The sequence below is a fragment of the Glycine soja genome, chromosome 4, assembly GCF_004193775.1.
Source record: "Glycine soja cultivar W05 chromosome 4, ASM419377v2, whole genome shotgun sequence".
In the NCBI taxonomy this organism is placed as follows: domain Eukaryota; kingdom Viridiplantae; phylum Streptophyta; class Magnoliopsida; order Fabales; family Fabaceae; genus Glycine; species Glycine soja.
In genome coordinates, this window is record NC_041005.1 from 38,934,525 (window position 1) to 38,957,933 (window position 23,409).

Here is a 23,409-nt window from a genome sequence, read left to right on the forward strand (position 1 = left end):
TTAGTCTTAGTGCGTACTGTGTTAGCTTATTAATTAGCTAGGATATGGATGAAGACGCATATTTTCTGCAAAACACGTACATATATATAGCATACAGTACGGTTAAATTAATTAAAGTGTGTTGATTTAATGAAAGGGATGTATGTCCCTTCAATAAGTCTAACTTAGAAAGTAAAGAGATACTCTGGAATTGGGAAAAGGAATAAAAGGGTAAAAATATATTGGGAAGTCGAGGAAGGTTAGATATAATTAGGCTTTGTTTATGCTATTCTCTAAATTATTTAGACGAAGTTTTTTATTATCGAAATAAAAATCAAACTTAGATTAAGTTCTTTATATTTTTATCATCAAATTTTTTAATTGGTATCTTTTTAGAGGTAAATTTGTTTAAAACACAATTAGGCATTAAATATAAATATGTCTATTAATACATTGTGTAAGACCAGTTCTTTTTACTAACTTAAAACGTACATGATTGCTTTGCCCATATAATTTTGTTTTAGTTGAAGTGAAAGTAAAGCAAAGAGAATATGTCAAATTGCCAATTAATTGCCACCGCCTCCCCAATGTAGTAGTGGTTGTTTGAGATATAATCAATTTTTTTTGTAGCATTTTACCCATTTCCATTTGTTGTCGTGGTTTGACCATCTGTCTTGCTGGGGTCGGATGGCTTGCTATTAAACTCCACAATTCAGTAAAATGTTTGCAAGAGCTCTGAATGTAAAATCATGTGGTTGAACGCCAGATTTTATCATTTCCTTGAATGTCTCTGTAGCTTCCCTTAGCCTCTTATCCATCTGTCTTGCTGGGGTCGGATGGCCTATTATTAAACTCCACAATTCAGTAAAATGTTTGCAAGAGCTCTGAATGTAAAATTATGTGGTTGAACGCCAGGTTTTATCATTTCCTTGAATGTCTCTGTAGCTTCCCTTAGCCTCCTATCCATTTGTCTTGCTGGGGTCGGATGGCCTACTATTAAACTCCACAATTCAGTAAAATGTTTGCAAGAGCTCTGAATGTAAAATCATGTGGTTGAACGCCAGATTTTATCATTTCCTTGAATGTCTCTGTGGCTTCCCTTAGCCTCCTATCCATAGAATACAAGCCAAGCTCTCAAATATCTCTTTTGCTTGTTCAATCATAAGTCACTCAGTATAAAGATCAATCATACAATTAGAGGAAAATAAAGAAGGACCTTCATCTGATAATTGAATCAACTTGTATAGTTGGATTCCCTGGCAGTCCTGCCTTTCTTATTTCGTTAACATAATTGATGGCTTCTTTAACACTTCCAGCATCAGCAAAAGCATTGATAAAAACACCATAAATAATGACATCAGGCTGGACGGCATATCGAAGCATTTCCTTGTATAATTCTTCTGCCATTTCAAATTGGCCTAACTTTGTGAAGCTTGATATCACAACACAGTATGGGACACAGTCACTCACAAGTCCTGCCTCCTGCATTTTTTTAAGATAAGATTTGGCAATGTGTGGCTTGTCAGCACTGGCCAAAATATGAATGAGAGAACTGTAGCTGCATTTGTCTGCAACAACACCAAATTTTTTCATACTATCAAACAATTGACATGCTTTATCATAGCATTTTCCTATCCCGTAAGCCTTAATCGTCACATTAAACTCAAGGACAGTGAGCTTCTTCTTTTCTTTGCAGCAAATAAAGACTTTCTCGGCTGCTAAAGTATACCCCCGCTCTCCATATGCATCAATATTGGCAGAATAACAATCCGAATTGATATTTCCAGCTAGGTGAAACCTCTTGAACCACAACGACGACTGCTCAAGCATACCTGATTCTACATACATTCTAGTCAATGCCGATTGGGTGAATTCATTAATCTCAAGATCCCTTTTGCCCATCTCCTGTATGAGCTCTTCCGCTTCTCGAACCATTTTCCTAGTCGAGTATGCATACAACAGGGTTTGGTAACTCCCAACGTCTGCCTTAATGAAGGCCTCTTTCATCCTTGCAAAATATTTAGCTGCCAATTTGACCTTATTATTCTTAATATTAAGAGAAATAAGGATGTTATACGTCCAAGTGTCGGGTACACACCGAAACTCTCCCATTTTCTGGAACAACAAACAAGCTTGTCGTAACCGTCCACAGTTTCCATACAAGTGAATCATTGTATTGAGTGTAACTGTATTCAGGGATCTGCCTTGTCTGATGATCCTAGTAAACGTTTCACATGCTATGCGAAATTGACCACCCTTCCCATACGTGTCAATCAAGGTAGCATATGTATGAGAGCTTAAACAAACATTGGTATGTGATACTAATTTATCATCCACACCTAATCTAAAAGGTGCACCTCTTATCCATCTCCTGAAAAACTCTTGAGCTTTTTGAAACTCTCCAGCCCTCTTGTACAAGAGAACAACAATCCCTATGGTGACCTCATCAGGCTCTATTCCTTGACTTTGCATCGTCTGAAGCCAAGCAAGTGCTTCCTCTTTGATTCCACGTTTACTATAAGCATCAATCAAGGTCCCATAAGTGGAATTCACAGGGGCAACCCCTTTCGCATTCATTTCGGTCCACAAACTCTCCACGAGGTCCCACTTGCGTGCTCTGGCGAGGGTGCAAAGCATTATGTTGTAGTGAATGACGCCCAAGGTGAATAAAACTTTTAGAATAATATAGTGCTCTACTAGGCCTCTACCCTTTAGAATCGACCCACCGTTTCCCTTGATCTAAAAGCTAGCCAGCTAGGCAGCCAAAAATGGAGTAATCATAAATAATGGAAAACAAATGAACAAAAGATATAATAATTTTCAAAGATAATAACAACACAAACGAGCCTCATCTCACTCATGAATGCCCTTACGTACAGAGAATTTAATTACTTCACTTCTGTAGATAATTGGCATTGTTATACACCTACAGAATCGGGCCTTGGTTAATGGATGTTGTACTGATTGAAGTAATATTTTTGTCTAATTCAAGCTCTAATTCAATGTAATTAAATTAGTGGGCACATAGCAACTCTGGCATGGTATTATTATCATGTGAAAGAAGCTTGTTGCCCTCAACATGTTAAAGAATAGATGAGTATGCTTTTCCCTGTTCTGGTCAAGTTAAGATGTTAGCCAAAACTTAATTTGTTTCCATTTTAAAAAATATTTAAATTATCCTTATTTCACTTAAAATAAACCTCTTTACTGGTTGTACTATTTTATAAACCTTAAACATGATGCATTGTTATTTGAGTATGATTAATCCAACTGACAGTTTCCCCCATTCATGGTACAGATTATATGTCGTCATCACGACATTTGTGTTAGTGTTTTCCCTGTAACTGCATCCCCGCACTCATTGTCGTTGACACTGAGCATCTTTCGAGGTATGTCTCTATTTTTAAAAAGTGGTATGATTGTAACATGTCGTTGTTCAAATATCAGTATTGTTTCATGTTACTAGTTAGTTGCATTATGAGTGAACCTTAGTTGCCCGTTCGAGATTCGATACATCGATTAATACGGATAGTTTGAATTAATTGATGTATTGATTCTTGAATTGTCCGTTTGGACAGTTTGGGATGACATATTTTTATAGTTGAATCATACGTAGAGGTAAATTATCTTTTGAATGATTTGAAGAAATTTTGGTATACTGCATTTCACATTGTTCTTCGGGTTCATATTTGATTGCGGTGATTGTTCACACATTCACCACTTTCATCTTGTGTTCCTGAAGACCAATGCGAAATGCTGCTGAAATTTCATCAAATCACTCGAAAGAGATTTTACCTGTACGTTTGATTCAACTATAAAAAATGTCTTCCTGAATGGGATAGGGCCACACCTTTAATGCAAAAAAGTGAGTTTAGCATGCATGACAGATAACTTATTGATTGTCACGAATAGCAAAGAGGAAACATGGATCGAAGTTGGATGAAAGCAAAATGCATCAGTGACGAGTATGAGAACGGGGTGGAACAATTTCTACAATTTACGCAACTTAATGCCGAAAGTTTGAGGGGCAATTATTTTTGCCCATGTGTTAAATGTCTTAATGGTAGACGACAGTCAGTTGATGAAATCCGATCACATCTGATATGTTACGGCATCATTCCGAATTACACAAAATGGATATGGCATGGGGAATCGGCCGACATTCCAACTGTTTCTCAGTCTCAGGCGGTACACGAAGACAACGGAGAGCGTATAGAGGAAATGATCTGTGATCTTGGACAAGAGACTTTTGAGCAAGCGCATGCACCTCTGTATGATACAATAGAACGTGATTCCAACACACCATTGTATGAGGGGTGTACATCTTTCACGCGGTTGTCAGCAGTGTTATCTTTGGTAAACTTGAAGGCAAGATTTGGGTGGAGTGATAAAAGCTTCACTAAATTGCTGGTCTTATTGAAGAACATGCTTCCTGAACAAAACACTTTGCCGAAAAATCACTACGAGGCCAAAAAGATTTTGTGTCCAGTGGGAATGGAGTACAAGAAGATCCATGCATGCCCTAATGATTGCATATTGTATAGAAATGAGTATGCATAACTACGACAATGCCCCACGTGTGGGGTATCACGATACAAAGTGCAACATGATGAATTAACTGATGATGCAAGAACCAAAAATTGTCGTTCTGCCAAGGTGTGCTGGTATCTTCCAATAATACCAAGGTTTAAGCGATTGTTTGCTAATGCACATGATGCAAAAAACCTTTCATGGCATTCGGATGATCGAAAATCTGATGGATTACTGCGACATCCTACCGATTCTCCGCAGTGGAAGACAATTGATTATTTGTATCCAAAGTTTAGGGATGAGCAAAGGAGCTTAATGCTTGCTCTTGCTTCTGATGGAATGAATCCTTATGGTAGCTTAAGCAGCAACCACAGTTTGTGGCCTGTTTTACTGATGATTTACAACCTTCCCCCATGGTTGTGCATTTTGCGTAAATACATTATCCTGTGTATGATGATCGCGGGTCCAAGGAAACCAGGGAATGATATTGATGTGTATCTTACACCGTTAATCGAAGACTTGAAACAATTGTGGGAAGAAGGGGTAGATGTGTGGGATGCAAATGTGCAGCAGATGTTCAGGTTACGCACAATGGTGTTTTGTACTATTAATGATTTTCCAGCATAAGGAAATTTAAGTGGATACAGTGTGAAAGGGCATCATGCATGTCCTATCTGTGAGAAAAACACAAGCTTCATCCAACTCAAGCATGGAAAGAAAATAGTATATACCAGACACTGAAGATTTCTAAAAGCTTTTCACCCTTATCGACGATTGAAAAAAGCTTTTAATGGAAGTCAGGAGAATGAAGGCCCCCCGGAAACATTAACTGGAAACCAAGTTCATGATCGTGTAAAGGACATTGTAACCATATTTGGGAAGTCCCAGAAGAAGACATCATCTCCCAACAACATGTGGAAGAAACACTCAATATTCTTTGATCTTCCATACTGGTCTGATCTATTTCTAGATGTTATGCATGTGGAGAAAAATGTGTGTGATAGTTTAATTGGTACTCTTCTTAACATTAAAGGGAAGACAAAGGATGGTTTGAAATGTCGTCAAGACTTGGTTGACATGGAAATACGAGAGCAGTTGCATCCCATATCACAAGGTCAGCGAACATATTTACCCCCAGCATGCCACACACTGTCAACAGCAGAGAAGAAAAGTTTTTGTCAATGTCTGCGGAATGTCAAAGTTCCACAAGGATACTCTTCAAATATCAAGAGCCTTGTCGCCCTCAATGATCTTAAGTTGGTTGGCTTGAAGTCTCATGATTGTCATGTCTTAATGCAACAATTATTGCCTGTTGCAATTCGCGACATCTTGCCTGACAAAGTTAGGGTTGCCATAACCCGTTTGTGCTTTCTTTTAAATGTCATATGTAGTAAAGTCATTAATCCTCATCAACAGACGCAGCATTCAAAGACGGTTATTATCTAATGACCATCTTTGAATGTCGAAACAGGCGCAACATTCAAAGATGGTTATTACATAATAAACGTCTTTTAATGTCGAAGCAGACGTAGCATTCAAAGACGGTTATTATCAAATAACCGTCTTTGAATGTTGAACTAAACACTGCATTCAAAGACAGTTATTACATAATAAACGTCTTTGAATGTTGAAGCAGACGCAGCTTTCAAAGACGGTTATTATCAAATAACCGTCTTTGAATGTTGAAGCAGACGCAACATTCAGAGACGGTTATTCAATAATAACTGTCTTTGAATTGTTCTAACTTTCAAAGACGGTTATTATAATAACCGCCGTAAAAAGCAATTTCGTTTCAACGACGTTATATACAACGACGGTTTACAACCGTTGTTAAAAGCACTTAATAACCGTCGTAAAAAGCCATTTTTCTAGTAGTGACGTAAAAATAAGTTTTTGAGTTGATATTTATTTAATTTTTTTCTACTAGATGATCATATATTTAATTCTACACATAAAATTAATATTTTTAAAATTAGATCAATCACTTAAACAAATTTTCGTACTTCAATATATTAGTCCCCACCATCCGAAGATACCTTAGAGTCCCAAAAAGTGTAAATTACTGGTGATTTAATTGCCTTAGTAACCTAACAAAAATTTGCACTTCATGAATAAATTCCCAAAGCTTAGTCACCATGGATGATATTAATAGAAATTAAAATAAGAAATAAAAGAGGGCATCAATTAGTTTATGGGAGGCGGTGTAGCATGAAGTCCGAAGATTAATTAGGAGTTTTGTCACTGGTAATTATGGTGTCAGCGGAACCAAGATTTTTAAAACATCACTTTTTTTTCTCCTTTCTGGTCTCTAAACAACATTAAATATTTAAAATCTTTCTCCTCTCTTGTTTTTCACATCTCACCATAATATAAATTTATTATAAAAATATATTATATAAATAAATGTATATTTCAATTTATAGTATTTTTATATAAAAAATTAAGTACTTATTAAGGAAAGTAAATCAGATTAATTTAAAAATGCTGGTTTTTTTCCTAATTTTCATATTTTGATTGTTCTTTGATAGTAATTACTTCATTTTTTACTAATCTTCACCCACATTTTGTCTTTCCTTCTGTTATTTCCTTCTGTTATATATGTATGTGTAGCTTCTTGAATCTCAATTAAATTTTCAGTTCCAATTTTAAATACACGTGTATATTTTGCTTCTAGTTAAATTAACCATTGGACAAGGGAGGGTTGTTTGGTGTTTATGTACCCTAATTTGTTCTTCTTTCGGTGCTTGGAAAGATGAATTTTCATATTTTCTTATTAATTTAGGAAAAACTTACATTTTCATATCAATCTTATTTACTTCTTGAAATTAAAAAAATACAATGAATTAAAATAAAAATATATATTTATTTTCATAACAGGTAGGTGAGGAGAAAGGTAATGCTGGTAAGATATGAGAAAGGAGAGAGAAATGATGTTTTAAGAAATTGACTATAATATCCTTAAATTAAGCTTACTAAAACCATAGAACTCATTGTTTTTTTTTGTTCAAATATTTTGGTGTTGGTTGATAATGCACTCATACTTAAAAAATGGTGTGAGTGCATTAGCATTCCCCATATATATATATATATGGAATATACAAATTGCTATTATTTTATATCCAAGATATAAATTGAAGTTGTTGGAGTATTTTTTTCCCCCAAGCTTTATGGAAGTGCATCTTCAATTGAATTTAACAATATCAAGGAATAATGATAAAAAAAACAATATGAAGAGATTGTGCTACTCATTGTTTAAAGGGTATCAAGCTAAGACTAAGGGAATAGTGGAAAATTCAACTTCACGTGCAAATGATATTGATTTAAACTTGAATATAATCTAAATGTTAGCAATTTTCTTAGTGATTATGACTTATTTGTGAATGATACAATTGAGACACAAACAAAGTCTGAAATTGATATCTAATTGGATGAGAAAGTTTTGCCTAAGAGTGCTACTTTTGACTTTCTTGGATGGTGGAAAACAAATAGGACCAAGTATCCAATTATGCAGAAAATTGCTAAGGATGTTTTGACAATCCCAATTTCAATTGTTGCTTTAGAATCTGCTTTTGGCACGGGAAGTAGGATGCTGAGTCCTCATCATTCTAGCCCTTCATGAGTTTACTTTGGAGGCACTTATGTGTGCACAAAGCTAGTTGAAACATAAGCAACAAGGTAATGAACATTGTAGTATTTTATTTATTCAATTAGAATTGTTTTATCTTTTATTGTAGTTTTAGTTACTGTTTTAGACTGTCTAATCCTTAGTCTTCTTTTCATGTTCTTATTCTACTGGTATTGGTTGACCAAAGCAATATATAGACTTGGAGATAAATGTTTGCAAAAATATGGATAAGTTGATTATGATGATAACGTTAAATATCCTATCTAATCATGTGTTTTTTTAATTATAACATATAATTCTAACCTAATTAGTTTCAATATATTCTTTTTTGACAAGTCTTGGAGAGTACCATCACTACATGATGTCCAAGTTTAAATCAGAGTTTTTATTAAGCAATTAGAATATTAACTTTAACAATCACTATGTTGGATTATTAACTTTCTAATTTTGTTTATTTATGACCTGAGTTTGGACGAACCAATGTTATGTTTGCTTATCTTTAATATTATGTGTGTATATTTTTAATGTTCTGTTTGGATTATTTAAGAATGGATTTTAACTACAGTTGTAGTAATTGTTTTAATTACTTTTTATTGATTTATTATTATTAACATTATACATAAGTGTGGGTCATAGGCACAGGCATGAAAATATAAGTACCTAGCACAGGTATGAGAATGGATATGGGTATTGTTTTTAAACATAGGTATGGGGACAGATACTATAGGACCCTATCCAGACCTTATCCATTGTCATCCCTACATAGACTATGTCTGCTACTATGGTATTACTATCACATACTATACATCAATTATTTTGTTATTCCCTTCTTTCATACGAGTCACCTTCATCGTCACTTTTTTTTCTCTTAAAGTTACACTAATCATATTGAGGTATATTCAGACTGACTTTGGACTTAATTTAGAGGTATGATGGCCTAGGAAATAAAGTTAGAAGTGGTAAAAAAATTAAAAAGTATATACAATTATATAATATTTTTATATTGTTTTATGTTACTTTATAAATAAATTAAAATTATTGTATGGTTTCATGTTTCTTTGTATCTAGATTAAAATGTGACATGGTGTGATTAGAAAACATAATGTAAGCATTAAGCATCGCTTGTAATTAGAAAACATGTCCTCACATGTTGAAAACTTCTAAACTAAAATAAACAATGAACGCACTAGAAGTGGATTGAATAGTGGAGGATGGATAGGGTTCGTAAGGCAAACTTTTTATTCATGGTGTGAGAGTAATAACAACCATCTAATATTTTAACTTTAAAATTGATTATTATATTTTTATTTCTTTTTTCTTTTTTATTCTCTTTTTTTCTTTTTTGGATTTGTCCATCCTTACTTCTGTTTCGAATGTGCAACCTTTGTTACCCAAGGTGTAACATTGTGTTTTTCATAATGCCTAATTAAGTGGCTTTTATTAAATTACAAGAGCAATTAAATTTAATTTAAGTGCCTGATATAAATTAATTATTTTCGTGGTGACGTCATGCTTATGTTAGTGTGTGTTTATTGAGCTGTAGTGAGTTTGGGCCTGAGTAGATGGACCTTGATGTATGTTAGGGGGTGGGTGTTCTTAGAGGAAGCCTAAATATAAAAGAAGAATTGTAAGGGTCATAAACCATTCCTTAACCCTCACAATTCATATTTGCATTTGCAAGTGGCTCTCTTTCTCTTCTCTTCTCCAAGAGAGACCCAAATCCTAGAAGCTTGAGGTTTGGTGTTGGTGATCAAAGAAGACTTTTTTCCTTTCTCATGGATATTGTTTGGTTGAGCCATAAAGGGGTAAACACCTCTTCTTCCTCCGTTTAACTCCATTTTTCATTTTTCTTATAGACCACCCATGGGAGCTCATGAACAATATTTGTTTTCATGTTTTTTATTGCAGTTGTGGTCATTTTTGGGTTTTGGGTGATGTTGTATGTTCTGATGGGCTTGCTATTGCAGTGGAGGAAAGCTCCTCCTTGGACCCAAATTTCATTCCTTTCTCTTTCTTCTTCACAAAGTTCACTTTTTGCTTCTATAAAGGTACAAGAAGCTCACATCTTTCTTGTTTTGAATGCATTGTAGTGATAGAAAATGCTTTGTTGAAGCTTAACTTTGTTATTGAACATTTTGGGTTGAAAGGATTGATTTTGTTTTTCATGAAATATGAGGTTTTGGTGTAAAAACTATGTTTTTTGTAGTTTAGAATCATTTTAATTGATTACAGTATGCAGTAATCGATTAAAATGAGCTATCGGGGCTGATTTTTGAGTTCTAGGTTTGTTTTAACCGATTACATATATTTGTGATTAACTAAATCGAGCCTAGATTGTTTTGTTGACCCGAGCTCTATTGTAATCGAATACAATGAGTTATAATTGATTACAAAGGCCAAAACTCAATTGTAGAGTCCAAATTTGGAAAAATGTCCTTCGTGAAAGTTGTAGCCCTGGATGTTAAATAATTAATGGCTTTGGTCTCACTTACAAATATCGTGCATAGTAATAGAAATGACCAACTTAGTGATCAAAGGTCAAGTTGTTGCCAAAGTAAAATTTTCATATAGATTGTAATTTTAGGCATAGTATGCTCCCAACCTAAGTCCTTGGGCAAACATGAAAGTTAGAGAAAATCTTCTTAGCTTTCAAATGAGACAAGAATCAACCTAATTGAGTTAGTATATATTTAATTATCAAGTTTATAAGCTATGAAAGCCATAGGCACATAATAGAAAATGAAGGAGATAGTAACCCAAAACTTATGAGATGTTTTGATAACCTTAAACATGAAGTGGAAAGTTTTTATAATGGTAGAGTGATGCATAATTATAATGATTTGATTGGTCTATGATCTTATTGTTGAGAATATTATATTAATGATGAGATAATTATGTTAATTGATGAATGTCTTGAGTTGTGTTGGTGGATTTCTTGATAATGATATGAGATGTGGTTGAGATGATGTTGTTTTATTACTAGAGTTGACTTTATGTTGAGATCATGAGATTCACATTCATATGAGTTTTTGGTGAGTTATTTGCAAGAATTCAAGATATTGGAATGTCTTACTATGCTTATCGAACTATAGGTGGGTTCATAAGTGTGTTGAACATATGGATAGTGAATCTATGATAATATAACACCTTATGGTGTTGAGATTGGTGAATGAATTTGTGAGAAAGTGTGATTGTTGTGGATGAAAATTTTGTTTTTAAGAACCATTCATATGTGTGAAAAGGAGTTAACTATATCCTTTAGGAAGATTTCTATGGTTGTTGGAAAATAGTATACTTTGTAATATTCCATTTTTCGTAAACTAATTTAAAAAATGATTGTATTTATAAATAAATAGAGTTTTAAAAAAAAATGATGAGATTTTTATAATTAAATAAATAAGGAAAAATAATTTTATTAATTAAAAAATGGTTTGAGAGAAAATAAAAAGAATATTTTATTTATTCATTTGATAGGAAATACAATATAGTTTGTTTTTATAAAATAATAAAAATAAATAAATAGAGTAAATAACAGGTTGCGAGTATCTAGCTATAAATAGAGACGTGCCTCCTCTTTTTCTCAATTTCATTTTCCTCGCTCTTCCATCCAAAACTTTCTCTTTTCCCGCGTACCACCAAACCTGTCTCAGAAACATGATGATCTTGGACTCATTCACTGTTGGATCATCGTGAAATTTAAGAACCAAGTTCAAAACTCAATTATGAGCATTCTCACCGTTGGAAATCACAAAAAGATGTTGGAGCTGAGAGAAATAAACTTCGCATCATAGCCTTTTCTTTTCCCGCAGAAAACCAAAACTATCTCAGTAAAACTATGATTTTGGTTTTGATAACCGTTGGATTATCATGCAATTTTTATATGTGGTTTGAAATTCAATTTCTCACACCTTCACCGTTGGGATTTGTGAGATAATAATTTTGGAGAGAGAAAATGAAATTGCACGAAGATAGTACAAATGGAGGTTTCAATCCCTTCTCCTTTTCCCTAACGTTTGGGAACCCTAACAGAGCAACCGGAGGAGGAGCTCTAGAGAGCACCAAAAACATCACAATTGATAATGGAGAACGCTTGAGGGACTACATCGAGGTAAGGGATGAGTTTATCGCAATTGAGGTTAGAATGAACATGTATAGGGATCCTTAGAAAATTAAATTGAGTTTATTTTGGAATGTTTATTAAATTATAATTTTTCCTTTATTATTATAAATACAATATTGATGTCCTGATGCAAATTGGTTGATAAAATAGAGTGATATTGGTGTTTTAATTTTTTATATATATCTATGATTTTGATTAATTGATTTTGGTATAATTGTGTGAAATTATTTGAGGGGTTTTACTCCCCAAGTTGTGATAAACTTTTGTATAAATTGTTATATTGAGATTATGAAATGGTGATTCAAATTGTGAGCATGTGATAATTTGAACCTGTGAGCTATGAACTGTGCAATCACACAATTGTAATACCCTTTAAGGGCGACGAGTATTGTGATGGAATTCACTGTAGGAACCCGACGAGTTAAAATGATTTTGAAAACAATTGAGTAGTTGTGTATATTGCATAGTTTATAGGTAAAGTGTATATGATTCATGAGGTGTGATAACGTGTTAATTGAGATTATACCATTGTGGTTGAGATCGAGTGTATGTGATAAATTGTGTATGTATGTGATTGAAATGTTGTGTGCATTGAGTGTTGAACTATGAATTGTATAATCACACGACTATAAGAACCTTTAAGGGCGACAAGTTAATGCTAAGTCCCTTTAAGGGCGATGAGTTAATGCTAAGTCCCTTTAAGGGCGACGAGTTAATGCTAAGACCCTTTAAGGGCGACGAGTTAATGCTAAGACCCTTTAAGGGCGACGAGTTAATACTAAGACCCTTTAAGGGCGATGAGATGAACTATTTGAGAACAATTGAGGAGTCATGTGTTTTGTACAGTTCATAGATAGAGTCTGTGTGCTAAAATATTTTCTGGGTTGGACCTGAATCAGGAGGGAGAGGCCCTAACGAACCCTTCAGAGTGTAGGCCTTGGGGGTCACCCGATTTGAGTGCTCCTTTAAGTCTATGTTGATTCCATATGGTTGGAGCATTCTCGCAAAACACCGTGACCCTGACTGGTCTCCCTATGATCTTACCTAGTGAGAGTGACCTGACTTGCTAATGTGTGGTTTGTCTAGTCATGTACTCCTAAGTGCCTGACATGGTTTTTCACTGACATGGTACCACATTGCATATAGGATTGAGTCTTAGTGTATATGTTGCATAACGCTTGTGTATTGATCGATATTGATTGACTTGATGACATTGTGTTTTGATCCTTGAGTACATGAATGTTGTGAAAATGAATAAAATGTGTTGTGTTGTGATGTGATGTTGGGCGACAAAATGGTGAAATTACCTGAGCTATGTCAGTTTTATTTTGTTTATATGATATTTATACCTACATGTTATCTTATTTCTCTCCATTAGTTAGGAATGTGATAACTCACTTCCTGTGTGTTGTTTGTGTTTGGATCCTGTGATGATCTTGAACTTTGTGTTCGAGGGAGCAGATGACTAGGTGAATTTCTTTAAGGAACCTTGTGGTGAAGGACGTCGGGACACAATGCTCTGATAGGATGTGACATTGGGGGCATAAGTTTCTATATTAATTGCATGATGTTAGTCTATTTTATTTTACCTCACTGATTTAACAAAACATTTTTTTTGTAAATTTTGACGGCCTTGTTTTGAGCCGAATATATTTTTAATTATAGTTTTATTTGGTAATAGTAAAGTGAATGTGAACCTTTTACCCATGTGTATTTTTTTACCAATATTTTTATATATTTTATTTATTTATATATATGTCGAGGTAGAGGGTGTCACATACTTGGGAGGGTGAGTTCCATGCCAAAGCTCTGCCTCACTAAAGCAACTCAAGGATATCACCTAGTGGAGTATCTTCCTAAGACCACCCTTATGTTTTGACTTTGAATGGCATATCAAGGTGTTGATAATTACTTCCTAGGGGGATTAGCAACCTTTTTAGTGCATATAGGATGAATTGTTGTTGATGGTGAAGCTTGGATCCTTGAGACTAACCATGAGTGAAATGGTGGATACAGAGGTTTCGTATCTTAAACCTCAAAAAATTCAAGTTTAGTTAATGTTGTTGTGAGTAGGCACGTAAGTTGGGGATGCTAAGAAGGCCCTTTACCTAGTGTCGATGGTTATCATGGTGGCTAAGGCCAAATGGGCCTATAGAATGGATGAGTGGTTGATTCCCTATATAGGTTAAGGTCTTTGCAAGCCTTACCAAGGTAAGTCACTACTCACACTCATCCATTTTTGATAAAACCACACTTCTTCCACAGGATTAATTCGAGTCTCCTCGAATGGTCAGATCATAGAGTGTGACCATGTTAAGGGATGTACTTGGATTAATCACTCAAAGGTGAAATTTCCATGGAGTCGAGTTTATCTTCGATGTCAATGTTTGATGGATTGGTGATCATGATGTTTGAATCATGGTGGTGATGATTGATTAGCTAATGAAGATGATGATGATGATGTATGATGATTGAACCTCAATGTGATGGTTGATGAACTGATGATTTTATGAGATGCTCTATTATCTGAACCTTATGATTTATGCAGTATGTATGATATTCTAATATTACATTATATATATATATATATGATGATTGATTATGCTTTAATTAATAAGTTGTATACTATTTAGTATGTTTGTTTTTGGTAAGCGTACCCTTGCGTTGTTGCACGTGTGGTTTGTGCTTGCGATGATCCTGTATCTGATGTATGTGGGGAGCAAATGGTTAGGAGGTGACCCTTGTCCCTTAAGGCTTCATGGACATGCATACCTGGATGTGAAGATGTGGTTTCCCTTTTTGTTTCCTCTTGATAGTTATGTACAATGTTGACCAGCTCAAAGTCTAGGAAGTTTATATTCATAAAGTTATGTCTATATGCATGTTTTGAGGAATTTTGATTTGGTCTAATGTTGTATAAGTTTATATTATGATGGAGTGCCATAGGGCACCTGGAATTTTTGGTTATGTATATATATCATGTGATGTTTTATCTTGATACCTTGCATTTTAGTTTTTGGGTCTTTAAAACATGAAAAGTTTACAAATACTTTCATAAATAAATTATTTGAAGAGTTTTAAATGAATTAAAATAAATTCTTTCCCTTAAGTTAGTTCCTAGTTCCATGTAACGGTGATGGGTCATTACACAAGGGGAAATACCTAAGCCGATAATGACATAGAAAGCGGTGGTGCGATGCTTTTTGTTACACTGAGATTGGCAAAGCTTCTACTACTCCATGCCATGATGTCATTTCGTTCACGTTCTTCTTCGTCTTTGTCTTGTTTGTGACCAAACAAGGAGACAAAACACCACCATTGGTGTCACTTCAAAACACTGAAAGGCACAAGTGCCCAACCTTCGTGCGCATGTGGCAGTGATGACGATGGTTGTGAGCACGATGTCTCCACCATAGATCTTGCTTTGTGCCTGAAATACAAGGAACACACAAGAAAAGAGGGGGTATGAATAATGTGTTAGATAAAACTTGAAAGCTTTTTCGCAAGATAGAGATTTTCATAAGTGTAAATCTAGTAAAAGTTTGAAATGTGGTGCTCTTCAAGATAGTGTCCAACAACTTAAAACTATTTTTCTTTGAAAATAGTTTTAACTGAAAATGTCCAACAAATATAATAGATTTTTACAAAGAAACTTTTGCAAAGCTTGTACGTCCAAGGTGCGAAAAGAGTAACTAAATTAAGATAAAACAAGTTATATCAAAAGCTAGAGTATACAAGTTCACTCAAATTCATGAGCTATGTTCAGCTCTTCTTCAAATCCTTGATGAGATCCATTAATCACAAAATGGACTACAAACAAGTATTATACATTGCCACTTCTGTCTACAACAAGTGTTCTCTAAAGATCACTCTTGGCACACCCTTAATCTTCCACTGAGATTAACAAACACTTAGGTATTCTTTTGTCACTAAGTCACTTCTGACATTCCAAACAACAATTTGAAATATTAGAAGATTCAAAACTCTTAAAGAGAGGATATACAATGTAGCTCGAATACAAACAAATAGCTCTACAAAGTAAAGAATGACTCTTTAAGCACAAGTATATGATCATCCAATGATTTGACAGAGTTTCAGTACTTCAGAAAATTGATAACAATTGTGTATTTTGTGTTGAGCCTTGAGACTCCTTTTATAGACTTCAGTGAAGGTATCTGTTACAAGATTAGAGCCTTCCTTGATAAGATCGTTGTCTCTGTGCTGTCAAGGTTGCTATGTGGTAGCGTGGAGAGGAGAAAGAGAGGAAACTAATAGTATAGTTGCTTTTTGTTGCAACACATCATCTGCTCCACTACTTGTACTATTGTGGGCTCTTGCCAGAATATTCTCCTTCTCTGTCTATAAGAACACAGAAACTTGAAATTCAAATATTAGGAAAATTTCAAATCGATCATCGAGAGGATAATTCAAATGATAAGAGTTTCTAGAACAACAATAATCCTCGAGATGCTTCCATGTGTACTGTGTAATCATATGGAAGTTAACTAACACAGTATAAAGCATTTATGTAAGTTAGTTATGTCCTTTTGGACATGCAAAGCTTCTTAGTACTTTGGTATTGATTTTCATAATGCATTTCGATGGTTGTTTCTTCACAGCATATTGGACATTGTATGTTAACTTTAATAAATCAAGTTCCACTTTGTGGACACTTAGAGAATGTATCATATAAGCTTAAGAGATTACAATTCAATCAATTGGATGGTGTATTGTTGTATCCCCTAGATAAATTCATTAGTTCATACAAAGTTTAATGCATCCGTTATCATAAAAAACAAAGATTTTGAGGGACCTTGCATTGTTCAATGTCTTAGGTTCTAACAATGTCGTCGTAGAGCTAAACAACAGTGAGAACCCAACCTTTGCACATGAATGAGGTGGCAACAACAATTGTTGCAGGCATTGCAACGAAGTTATGGATCTGATTTGTTATCTAGTTTTTTATCTGCTATGTGTTTTTGGATCTGAGATTTTTTGTTGTTGTTGGTTTTCTTGATCTATCATTTTTGTATTTCTTGATCTTATTATTTTTTGTTTCTGATTGTCACCCATGTTTTTGGATCTTTCTCAAATCAATTTATGAATATTGTGTTTTTGTTCTTCTTCTTTGTTCTTTCAATGAGGAGAGAAGTTGACAATGAGAAAGGGAGGCAATTATAGGTTTTTTCAGATCCGAGACGGGGGATCATATTTTTTTCCAATTTGAGAAATAGAAGGTTGTTTGCATATGTTTTTAAGATTTGAGAAAAGGTGTCACCATGGTGGTTGCACTAGTTTCGTCATTGTTTGCTTCCTTCAATGTCATCACCGTGGTAGTTGCAGTGGTGTCATCTCCATAGGCCCTTGATGGTTGCAGCGATAGTGGTGTAATGTTGTTGCAGCGAAAGATGAGGACAAAAGGATAAATTAGGAAGGGTATGAGAATGAAAAAACAGAAAAAAGAAAAAGAAGGAAAAATCTTGGCCTTAGATTAAAAAATAATATATCTAACAAATATAAATTACTCTCGCACCATGCGTAAAAAGTTTGCCTTATGCATACTAGCCACCGTCTGAAAAGTGTTCATGTGCATTTCAAGATAACTTTTCACAAAGCATTGTTTGATTGATATAAAAGCTTTCTTCCAAGATAAAACACATTAAGGAAAAAGAGATAAACACGATAAAACAATTTTATATTGGTTTGTTCAATTTAAACTATGTTTAGTCTCCTTCAATATGAAAGGTTCTACTGTCCAACTTGGTTACAACAAGTATTTTTCCAATGTATAGGGATAGAAATGAGTAGTTTTACAATGTAACTCATGTAAATGCAACATTAGTGCCATTTCATCCATTATTAACGACATTAATGTGCTTGTTAAGAGACTAAATTTGATGTCTTTTTAAATGTAGGGACCAAAAGGTAAAGTTTGTGCAACTATAGGAAACAAAATGTAAAAATAGTGCAAGTGTGAGACTAAAACATAAAGTGTAACACACATCAACATCATTTCCGCATTCTTTAATGACATCAAATTATTTTTCATGACAAGGACCAAAACGAAACTAATAGTGTTTGTATAGAGACTAAAGCAGATAGTTGTAAGTGTAGGGATTAAAAAGAAAAGTTTGTCTAACTATAAGGATCAAATGTATAATTAAACCTAATATTCATCTAATATATACATAATGTTGGATCAAGTGGCCTCGGAATAATTAAGAAGAGGGGGTTGAATTAATTATGAATGTGTCTTGACTAATTAAAAATCTATCCTTCTTAATGTTACTAGATTCAATTAGGCTTTACTACTAAGTTGTGAGGATGTAAAGAACAAAGACAATAACTTAGACAAAAGTAAAGCGAAAATAAAAGAACACAACGGAAATTAAAGAGTGTAGGGAAGAAGAAGACAAACACAAAATTTATACTGGTTCGGTCACAAACCGTGCCTACATCCAGTCCCCAAGCAACCTGCGGTTCTTGAGATTTCTTTCAACCTTGTAAAATCCTTTACAAGCCAAAGATCCACAAGGTATGTACCCTCCCTTGTTCTCTTTGAATAACCAAGTGGATGTACCCTCCACTTGAACTGATCCACAAGAGATGTACCCTCTCTTGTTCTCAGTATAACAATCCCCAAGTAGATGTACCCTCTACTTGTATCACAAAGGATGTACCCTCCAATGTGTTGGGACAAAGAATTCTCAGGCGGTTAGTCCTTTGAATCTTTGTAAGGGGAAACAAAAGATATCTCAGGCGGTTAGTCCTTTGAAATCTTTTGCTTAAGGGGAATGGAAGAATCAAAAGAATTCTCAGGTGGTTAGTCCTTTGAATCTTTTGTAAGGGAGAAGATAGACACAAAATAATTCAGGCGGTTAGTCCTTCTATTCTTTAAGCAAAGGGAGAAGAGAATGAAAAAGATGAATAACACAAGTTTTTTATTAAAGAACTTTTCTTGGAAGAGAAAGTGTTGAACAAAAACTTTTAGAAAGATGAAGAGAAAATGAATTAGAAAGATCTGTAAAGAACTTGTTATGAAACTTGTTGAAAGATTGATTGAAAGATGTTGAGAGATGATGTTGAAAAAAGATTGAAAGATAGATTGTTATTAAATTTATGCCATGGTCACATATTTATAATCTCTTGATGACTCAAGTCAAAGTTTGTGACTCTTGGCAATTTCTTTAAAACTAGTCACTTAAAAAGTTGTGACTTTTGAAAAAAATCTTCAAAAACAAGTCACTTGAAGAATTGTGACTTTTGGAAATTCATTTTTCGAAATTAGTTACTGGTAATCGATTACCATTGAGGTGTAATCGATTACACATCAACAGATGTGACTCTTCATTTTGAATTTTGAAAATTAAAACCTTTAGAGGCTCTGGTAATCGATTGTAGGTATTGTGTAATCGATTACACAAGTTTAAAATGATTTAAAACTATTTAAACATAAGTTGTAACTCTTGAAATTTGAAATCTTAACGTTTTAAAACACTGGTAATCGATTACTACCTTCTGATAATTGATTACCAGAGAGTAAAACTCTTCAGTAATGATTTTGTGAAAACTTCTTGTGCTACTCAATGTTTTTGAAAAACTTTTTAGTACTTATCTTGATTGAGTCTTCTCTTGATTCTTGAATCTTGAGTCTTGAATCTTGATCTTGATTATTCTTGAATCTTGATTCTTGAAACTTGATTCTTGAATCTTTGGAATTTGCTTAACTCTTGATTCTTTGGCATCATCAAAATAACCTTGGAAGACATTGTTTTCACACATAAGGCTGTTGTGAAACAATTCAGATTTGTAACTTTCAAATCCCTACGATATTGTGTAATTCTAAAAGATATAATCTTAGTCTCTATGAAGTTATTTATTTCCTCTTTTAAGATTAGGATGCTAGGTATATATATAGAAGTTCTTAACATGAGAAGAACCACCTAGCTTGAAGAGGGGTCATGTGAGGTTAGGGTTTACAAGGTTGTCCATAAAACTTGTGATAAGGTTGTGCATGAAGGGATAAGGGTCTGAATCACATTAAACAAATTTGAGATCATGAATGTAGAGATGAGGGCTTGAACCATACTAACAAAATAAACTGTGTGGATGTAGGGATGAAGTTCCAAACCACATTAGACAAATTTGTGTGATCTTTTCCTATTTGGTTATGGTTTTGTTTTTTCTTCTTCAAGTATGTGATTTCTCATCATTGTGTGTAATAAAGATGTGTGTGTTTTTCCCAAACAGTGGTATCAGAGCCTATAGTTCTTGTGGCCTGATGACCAAAAAAGAGAAGAGTGTTGAAGCTGATGGTGGATCTATGTGGGATCCTTGTGTCGAAAGTCTTCTTAACAATGTGAAAGTCAAGTGGTGTGTTCTAATGGCAGTAGTTTGCAGTACAAGTCCAGAAGTGTCACCATCTAATACTCATGGAAAGCAGATCACAAAACAAAAGCGTGATGAGAATCCATGATGATCGAAGATGACATTAGAAAATTTTAATTGAGGGGAGGATTGTTGGGAAACAATTCAAATTTTTAATTTCAAATCTCTAGGATAATATTTAGATTTTAAAAGAAATTATCTTAATCTCTATGACGCTGTTTAGATTTAAAGATATTATCTGTTAATTAGATATTTGTATTCCTCTTTTAAGAATAGGATGCTAAGTCTATATATATAGGTTCTTAAGATGAAAAGAACCATCTAGCCTGAAGAGGAAGTCACTATCCTAAGTGAGAGGGTTTACAACTTTGTCTAGGAAACTTGCGATGAGGTTGTGGATGAGTAGAGATGAGGATCTGAACCACATTAAACAAATTTGTATGATATTTTCCTATTTTCATTATGATGTTGTCTTTTTTTCTTTAGTTATGTGTTTTCTCGTTATTGTGCATTATAAAGAAGTGTGTTTTCTCTAACAAAAACATTATAGAGATGGGATTTTCTTCAGTTTTAACATTTTAAATTACTGTTGCAAAATAAACAAAATAAATTATTTCATTTTGTTAAAAAAAAAAAAGAAGCCACATGACTATCCATTATTGCTAGAAGTATAACCTTTCATGCTAGGAAACTCTAAGAGAAAACATTGTCTTAAAATTTTTCTCAGAATTTGAGTTTTCAAGAGAAGTAGATAAGTGTTGAGTGATATTAGTTTCCAACCCACTAATGTAGTGTTTTAAGAACTTGGATCAGATCTTCATCTTGTTTGACTATTATAACCAAAAATTGTTCATAACATCAATCTGATTGGTTTATCATATAAGAGATATGTGTGTGTGTGTGTAATTTTGTGACACATAAGCAACTTGATACTAAATCAAAATACACAAGTAAACTCACTTCGGTTACAACAATGAATAGACACATTTTTTTCCAACAAAGCATTTGTTGCACACTCTCCAACAACTAGCATATACTTGCAAGTAAAGTTGCTAAAAAAACTAGTTTTGAAAAAAAAATAAGACCAAATGACCTATTTGGTCCCTTATCTTTTTTTTTTGTTCAGTTTGGTCATTAATATTTTAAAAAGATCATTTTAGTCCTTTATTTCTTAAACTAATTCAAAATAGTCCTTTTGTCAGTTTGAAGTTGATGCCATTAATGATATTCAAATACCAACGGCTAAAAGCCGTCACAAAATGAAAAATAAGAAGTTTCATCCTTCAGAATCATAATCCCCTTTTGGGTCAAAAATCTCATGATTGCTCATGCAAATCATAAACTATTGTGGCTGTGAAGATTTGAAACTCACAAACATGTTTTTCAGCGAAAGCATTGCATGTGGTGGCGATAAGGGTGAATTGTGTCCGCTTAAGGGTGTAATGAATAGGAAGTTGATGAAAAAGGATTTGATGCTGGAAGGAGAAGGAGTTCAAGAAGTTCATCTTGGCAATGTTTATGGTGGCACCGTGGATCAGGACAACGATAGTGTTTTTTAGGGTGTTTGGGTTACAATTGGTTGATGGATGAGGGATTCTCTCACTATTTTGGGCAGATTTGGGTGGCAAAGGTTAATGGTGGTGGTGCTCACGATGTGGTGGTTTCGGTGGTTCTTGGGGTTGGCGACGTTTGAGTGGTTATGGTGGTCATTGGATGTGCAACAACATTTAAGGGGAGATGGTGGCTTGACGGTTGATGGTGGTGGTGTTTGGCTTGGTTGCATGGGATCAAAAGATTGTGGTAGTTGGCTGCACGCTGGTTGTGGGTGATAATGGTGTGTGCGGCGTGGTGATAAGTTGGGGTGGTGCATGTCAGGTGGTGACGAAGGTGGCATTGGCAGTGCAGAGCAGAAAATGAAGAAGAAACTTACATTTTGTGAGAATTTTTAGCTGTTAATATTTTTATTTCATTAACATCATCAATTTTACATGGACGAAAGGACTATTTTGAACAAATTTAAATAGATAGAAGACTAAAATGAAGTTTTTAAAAGATAAAAGATCAAACTAAAATATAAAGTAAGGGATCAAAAAGGTCATTTGGCCAAAAAATAACCATAATTAACAATAATGAGTTATATTGTTCTGGTGCACCATAAATCACTTAAAAAGCTGACTCACCTAACCTGTGTCCTATTTTGTTATAAAATTTTCATATTTTTTTAACTTTTGGATATTCAACCAACTCGAACCTTAACTTGCTGTGACTCCAAATTTTTCCCATGACCCATAATTGAGGACCAATTAACAGTTAGTTTTTCAATCACTTTTTTTCATTTCATTTTTGCCTATTTCAGTTGAACGCCTGTAAGTTGTGACTTTCCCCAGTCTTCCAACGAATTCAAATTATTGTTATTATTATTATTATTATTATTATTAAAGCCATGAATGAATTGTGTGATAGATAATCAGGTTTGAAAAAAAAAAAGACTAAGGCCCAATAACTTCAATTGAGACCCATGGGCTACATTTGATTTGTTCAATGTATCAGTTGATTTTAAATGTGTTGCACGATTATACTACTAGTTTGAGGATCTGGTTCGGTCGGGTAGCATTATATTTGTTTTCAATCAATCCCAGGATGGTTACTCTATACCATATTCCCTGAGGCATATCATGGGTTGATTGCCATATTTTATCGTGGTGAAAATAGATGATTTAGCTATTTGTTCAGCAAACGTAAACAATTATATTGATAGATGTTGATG

General features: G+C 34.1%; 1 pseudogene; it reads right to left on the reverse strand.

The window, feature by feature from the left end:
* Positions 1–1,079: 1,079 nt before the first annotated feature.
* LOC114410791 lies at positions 1,080–2,895 on the reverse strand (annotated as a pseudogene).
* Between the last annotated feature and the right edge of the window lie 20,514 nt (positions 2,896–23,409).